The sequence below is a fragment of the Dipodomys spectabilis genome, unplaced genomic scaffold (assembly GCF_019054845.1).
Source record: "Dipodomys spectabilis isolate Male_0828 unplaced genomic scaffold, ASM1905484v1 ptg000149l, whole genome shotgun sequence".
NCBI classification, from domain to species: Eukaryota; Metazoa; Chordata; class Mammalia; order Rodentia; family Heteromyidae; genus Dipodomys; species Dipodomys spectabilis.
In genome coordinates, this window is record NW_024870826.1 from 21145 (window position 1) to 28040 (window position 6896).

At 35.3% G+C, this 6896-nt stretch overlaps 1 non-coding gene across 1 annotated transcript; it reads left to right on the top strand.

Moving 5' to 3' along the window:
* Positions 1 to 4428: 4428 nt before the first annotated feature.
* On the top strand, positions 4429 to 4532 carry LOC122118408. Its single transcript, XR_006149344.1, has one exon. It is a non-coding gene; the product is annotated as a U6 spliceosomal RNA (small nuclear RNA).
* Positions 4533 to 6896: the final 2364 nt, after the last annotated feature.

Genomic DNA, 6896 nt, shown 5'->3' on the forward strand with positions numbered 1-6896 from the left:
CAAATAAATATCTGTTTCCATATCTTGGAGTTCATTTTGCTCAGCATCAGTTTATATGGTCAAATATATGCATAACAAAGCCCCTGGAAAATAGTAGTTTCATGGACACTATATCATGAAAACAACATGTCAACTGTTTTTGATGGTAAAGGTGGGATTAAGATTGGTGAATTCACGATTTTGATAAAGGAATTTCAAAAGATTTAAAAATTTATGACAGGTAAATTTTAATTGTTCAAACTTTTTAACAACTTAGCATATTAAGAAAATTTAACATTGTCTGGGAAAATAGGCTTTCATGCAAAGAAATCCATGGAGACTTAGCTGAGAGGGAGCAATGTGGGTGAATATGGCTCATTTTCACACTAAACAAACAAACCTCACAAACCTTGCTGTAAATCCTGTAGGTTCCCTTGAGAATTGTCCTTACCCAGGGAATATACTCTCACTGTGTAAAACAAAGTTGTAGTGGAATTTAAATTCAAAATTCTTTTTAAAAAAGACATCAAAATTTGTGAATTGACATTTAATAACCAAACAGCAATTCTCTGAAAAAGAAGGAAATATAATTCAAAATCACTTGACTTTATTAAAAGTAAGAGAAAAGAGTAATGAAGAGAGATGAGAGAAACCATAGAGGACTGTTTTCTCTCCGGTGGTGTAATGGTTTCTTGATCTTGATTCTTCCATTCTATCTTCATAAGCTATGAAGTCACAGCTCAGGACTGGAGTAACCAGTTTAGACAAAGAATACTCACAGAATGGGGGCTGGGAAAGTGGCTCAGTGGTAGAACGCTTGCCTTGCATGCTTGAGGCCCTGGGTTCAATTCCTGAGCATCACATAAGCAAAAAAAAAAAAAAGCCGGAAGTGGAGCTGTGGCTCAAGTGGTAGAGCGCTAGCCTTGACCAGAAGAGCTAAGGGACAATGCCCAGGCCCAGAGTTCAGGCCCCACGACCGGACCAAAAAAAAAAAAAAAAACACAGAAGAAAATATTAGCAGTAGATGTAGGTGATTTATAACCTTAGACAATCTATTTAAATCTCTTCAAAATTCTCCCCTACCCTAAACTGCCCTCTTTGAACAGCTTTGTTTACTTTTCCCAAGACTGCCCTCCATTAACTGTTTAAAATTTTGTGAGGTCATATACATACTTTCTAGAGATTGCTGTTTGTTTGTAATTTTTGTGTGTTTTTGTTTGTAGTTGTGTTTTTAACTGAATTTCAAAAGGTTGTGCAACTGTGTTACAATTAAATATGTCCATCTAATTGTCCAATGCTCTTGGATCAGAGTCACTCCTATCATTGTCAACCAACCCTTTCTCCATGATTTATTTCAGATTTACCACTTCCTTTATTACATGTGTACATTGAGTATTCTAGCTGTACTTGCCCCTTGTTCCATTTTTCATTCATTCTATGTCTTTACTATTATTCTTTTCTGGTTTCAACTTCCTGATATTCATTCTATTAAACTGTCTGTTAATACTTTGAAAGGTTTATATACATTTCATGGAGTTTCAATCCTACATATACTTAAACTGATGTCAGCATATACTTCCATAATTCATTCATCTGTAATTACAATTTGCAAGACTGGAGACGTGAAGCATCTAAACATGATTTTATTCTCATCTTTTTGGAAGATTAATCTTTAGTCAACAAGAAAGTTTAAAAATCTCTTAGAATTTATAGCTAACTACCAGTTTTTATAAATGGCTTTGTGCAATGGTGTGTGATTATTTTATTTTACATAGGATATTTTCTACTACCTATAAGTTTTGGAAAAAGAACAAAACTAAAATTTACTAGTATAGAGGAATATGATAGAAATAGAAGATAGATTTTAGGTTTGTCACATCTCTGATCAGTACCCATATTCAAGACTTAAAGTCATATTTATTACTATGTTAGACAGATAGGGAAAATATATGATAAGGCAACACATGATAAGGCAACTATTAGTGACTTTTTAAAATGTACCTTCTTATGTGATGAAATTTACTTTATTAGCTAATATTTGGGTTTGAATTATGGGAGGCTGATCTATTTAACACATTTCTGGAAGGCACCTACTGAACAACGCAAATGGTGGGAGATACTATTTCTACACTTTAATTAATGATTGAACTTATTTTGCATTAGTGCTGGGTAAATAAATCAACTCTATTGTAACTTGATTCCTACACTTGAAAAACTTTTAATGTCACTATCATCTACTTGTCAAGTGTTATTTTGGTGAATATGATTCTAGAAAGTTTATTTGAAAAGGAATATACTTGAAGGAGATTAAATGTAGGTTATCATTGGTTTGAGAATGACAACATTTTTATACTACAGAACCAAGTTTTACTGAAGTACCAGTGTTTTGAAGCACTAGGGTCTTCTCAATTAGTTTTTTTAAATTATATTTGACATCTAAGTCAAGTTTTCCTAGCTTTGGTAGAACAATTATGGATCTATCATTCCAGGAAATTTTTTGGCCTACTTATGCTGGACTGAAATCTTTCATTTATCATTAGCAGAGAGGTATTAAAAATAATCTTGTGACATTTGTGATTTTGTTTACTAATATGGGCTTGTCATCTCTAAATTGAAAGTTTGAACTACAGTACTTTCACTCATATTTTGTGATCTCCTCTTTCATTTGAAGTTGCCTTAAATTTCACAATTGCTTGCTGCTAATTACTGCAAGGAATTGGGGCCCTGAAATATTCTAGGAAATGAAAAATTGAGATGGGTCTTCAATTACATTCTGTTAGCATTTTGGATGGGCCAAGGTTAGAAGACTTGCCATTGTTATCTGATGATGCAGATAACCTGGGACCTGGTATCCTCGGACCCGTGGGTAGAAGAATAATAGCTTTTAGGCATAATATGGAGAAAAACACTTTGGGACCAGCGAGTTAATACAATAAACACAGCAGCAGTGTAAAATCTCTTCTAGATTAGAGGAAAACAATACTGATTTTTTTTTTTTTTTTTTACTATGTGAATTCAGAAGACCAAGAACACTTAGAAGGTATCACAAGTTTATACCAAAGACATTGCATTGATACTTTTTATATTCGAATATCTGTTCTAAACCTAATTATTTATGTTCCAATCTATTTATGGGAATAAATTTCAATTTATTTGTCAAATTATAAATTAATTCTAGTAAGATTTACTGTGTGAAATTTAAGATCAGCACATATAAATATAAAATATATAAGTATATATAATATAAGAAATTGTTATGCATTGTTCTGTTGTGGTTAAGGTATCAAAGGCAAACCTGTTTTAAAGTATTATTCCATTATCTCTACCTCAGTTTTTGGTAGAGTTAGACCTAAAGCTTTACCATTTGTAAATGTAAAGCCTGGAGGCAAGAGGAAACACTTTGATTTAAACATTACCAATTTAAGGCCTAATATCGAGGAGAAATATATAGACTTCTCCAGGAGCTATGAAAATATTTGGTGATGGAAAGTCAGTAGTGTAAGTTCCTGCCTGGTTGTATGGTAGACAGGCCAGGATATTAAGTAAACATGCATATGAACAATATTTTCACCTCCTTGGCTTTAGCTACTTTTGAAATAATAGGTAAAATAAATATTATATATATATATATATATATATATATATATATATATATATATATATATATATATATTGTTGTTTGGGTCCAGTCATGGGGCCTGAACTCTGGGCCTGGGCCCTGTCCCTCAGCTCTTCAGCTCAAGGCTAGTGCTCTACCACTTGAGCCACAGCACCACTTCCGGCTTTTTTCTTTTTCCTTATGTGGTGCTGAGGAATCAAACCCAGGACTTCAGGCATGCAAGGGATGCACTCTACCACTGAGCCAACTTCCCAGCCCAAACAATTATATTTTGATAAAATACCTTCTATTCTGAACAGTTCGGTCTGAAGTGTTCATCTCTCTATGATCCCTTGTAACTAAGATTAGTTTTGTTCCAGTAAGACAATCTATGCTGTCAGTGTAAGATATCCTGGTTGGTCTGTTCCTACATGGAAGAAGGGTAAGGGTCAGGAAGACATTTGTGCCACAGAGACCTCATTTAGGAAATTTTAAGCTGCAGAAGTTTAGAAGTGGATCTTAACCAAGGCTTACTTTGAATCCATTAGCTCCACAAAGATAACTCAGTTGATAAATAAGTACTTGAAAAGCCATCACCTTTGGACTTAGCTGTAAAAGCTTCAAAATATGATCAAATTTAAAATGAAAATGACAAAATAGTTATTGACAAAAAATTGCAAATGTGAGTAATCGACCAAACAATATAATTTTTTTCCACTATAGACAGAAATTTAGAGAAATAAGATCAATAGCATTTTTAGGAACAATAAGGGTTCCTTGTTACAAATAGGCAACCATGAATATGTGCCTGTATAAAGATTGCATCAATAACTACTTAAATTTAGAGGATACTACATGCTTCAGCAGGAGGTCTACCCAAATTACAACAATACAGAGATTAAAATGGTACGTGCACAAGGATGGTATGAGAATTTGTGAAGTATTCCATATTTTTCATTCTTCAAATGCAAGAAATGAAAAACAGTTGTTAAAAAGTTGATTACAAAAATACAAGTGTAACAATACATGTAATTCATAGAATTAAAGGTTAGTTTGACATCAGTGTATTAAATCTTCACCTTAGAAAGGCCCTTACATAGCATAACCTTTATAAAACTTGAAATTAGATAACATTGTCATTTTATCCCAAAGAAATAAAATTTAAACCATGCTCATAGGGGCTTCCGGGAAGATGGTGGAGGAGAAGCTGAAGGCTAAACAAGCTCTCGCATAGAAAGCAGTTTTAGAGTTCCAGTGAACAGTCCTAAGCCAGAGAATCACACCAAGTGTGCCATCACAGTACACAGAGTTAGGCCAGAGAGGGAAAATCCAGGCAAGGAGACAGATCTGAGCATTTGCCAGCAGCTTCGGCAGCAGCGGTGGCCATAGTTGCCATCCTGTAACACAGAGAGTCCAGGACAAAGGAGCCACATGCAGTTGGTGAGCAGATTCTACTCAACACCAGCAAGAACTGACAAGGAGCAGACATCTTCATCCTGCGGTTCACAGACCAGAGACGACCCAGGAACCAAGACTCGGTGAAAGTAGAAGCCTAACATCCTCACTCCTTCTCAGGGAGCAGAGGAGAGAAGGCCACCCCTCCCCCCCACAACCGGACATCTCCATCTTGGATACTGAAAAAGCTCAGTGGAGCTGCTAGCTCCAACTAAGGCTTTGGAAGAAAACTAGAGTCATTTAGCAGGTCACAAGAACCTAAATTGACCTGCCAGACTCAGCTTCACCCCGGAAATGTCACCCAGCTCAGGCGCAAGCCCCAGGAATGGCTTTCTTCACTGGGTAATCAGAGCCAGAGGCTGCCCCTCCCTTAAGCAGCCTTGACAATCAATTGAAATTCAGTAAACATAAACCCAGAGAGTGGCTCGAGCCTGGGCTCGTGAGTTTCTAACAAGCTAGCCCTCAGGAAAAGCTAATGTTTGCTGAAAAGCCTCAACTCTACCCAGAACCTAGCCTCATCACAGCATCTCCAAACGAGGAAAAAGCCATCTCCCTCTTTGTGATAATCAAAGCAGATCCCCCTCCGATTAAAGTAACCTGAGAGGAGGATCACAAAATCCTGGGTAAAGCAGAGCATTTTTTGGCCTGTTCAAACTGACTTAAGAAACCAACCAAGCCACAGGAAAATCAAACACCACAAGCAGATCAGAGACTCCAAGAGGCTGGTTACAGACACAAGGGAGATACAGGATTTTTCCCACCACTCCCAAAAAAATCAAAATATTTTTTCTTTTTTTTGTACATCTTATAAAAAAAATTTTCTAAAACTTTTTTTTAATTTTTAATTTTTACCTTTTTTGAAAATAAATGTTTCCTAGTAACTTTTTTTCCCTCTTATACTTCTTATTTTAGGGGTATATTTGTGTGTGCGTTTTTCTTTCTTTTTTCTTCTTGAAATTTTTTTTTTTGTTTTTTGTTTTGCTCTATTGAACTTCTGATCTTTTTTTCTTTCTTTCTTATCCTTTTCACCTTTTCTTCTCTTTCATTCTTTTTTATGTGACTTAATTGTTTTTCTACACATCCTCAGATATACCCATAGTCGATTATTAGACCTTCTCCTCCATTGTGTACACACTTAATCCACAAATTTATTACTCAGTTCAAAACCTCTTAGACTTAAATTCCTTGATAGCAGTACTACCTCTTTATACCTATATAATATTTTAGGTATTTTTATTTTTAAGTTTTTCACATCTCCTTTATATCCCTCCTCTTCCGCATTATATGCATGTTCTTCTCTCAATATTACGTTTTCGTATCTACATAATATTTTAATTTTTACTTTTCTATTTTTTCTGGTCTCTTTTTTCCCCTTTCTGTTTCTTCTTTTTTTTTTCTCTCTCTACTTTCATCCTATTCACCTATTTCCTGTTTTGAGATTAGGACTTAGTTAATTCTCCCTGTGCCTTCCCACATCTCTCTATTCCTATTTTTTACCCACATCTCTCCCTAAACCTAATAATTTCTGGCTTGCCAAATTTGCATTTGCGGTTTGTAGCCCATTAATATATAGTTGTTTGACGTTGAATAGATGTATCCATTGAACGAGATTGTATCTGCAGACTATTGACTGTGCAAATACAGACTTTGGTTGATGCTTGCCTTAAGTTAGAGTTCTAGCACAAAACTGGTGTTTCATTCATCCCAAATGGGCAGAACAAACCTGAAAAACACAGGAAAAATGGCAAGTCAGGGTATCTCAACTCCCACTCATGGTAATCAGGAGACAGAACAGATAATGAATAATCCAGAGGAGAGAAAAGATTAATCACCTATAAAGGGAAACCAATTAGAATCACCTCAG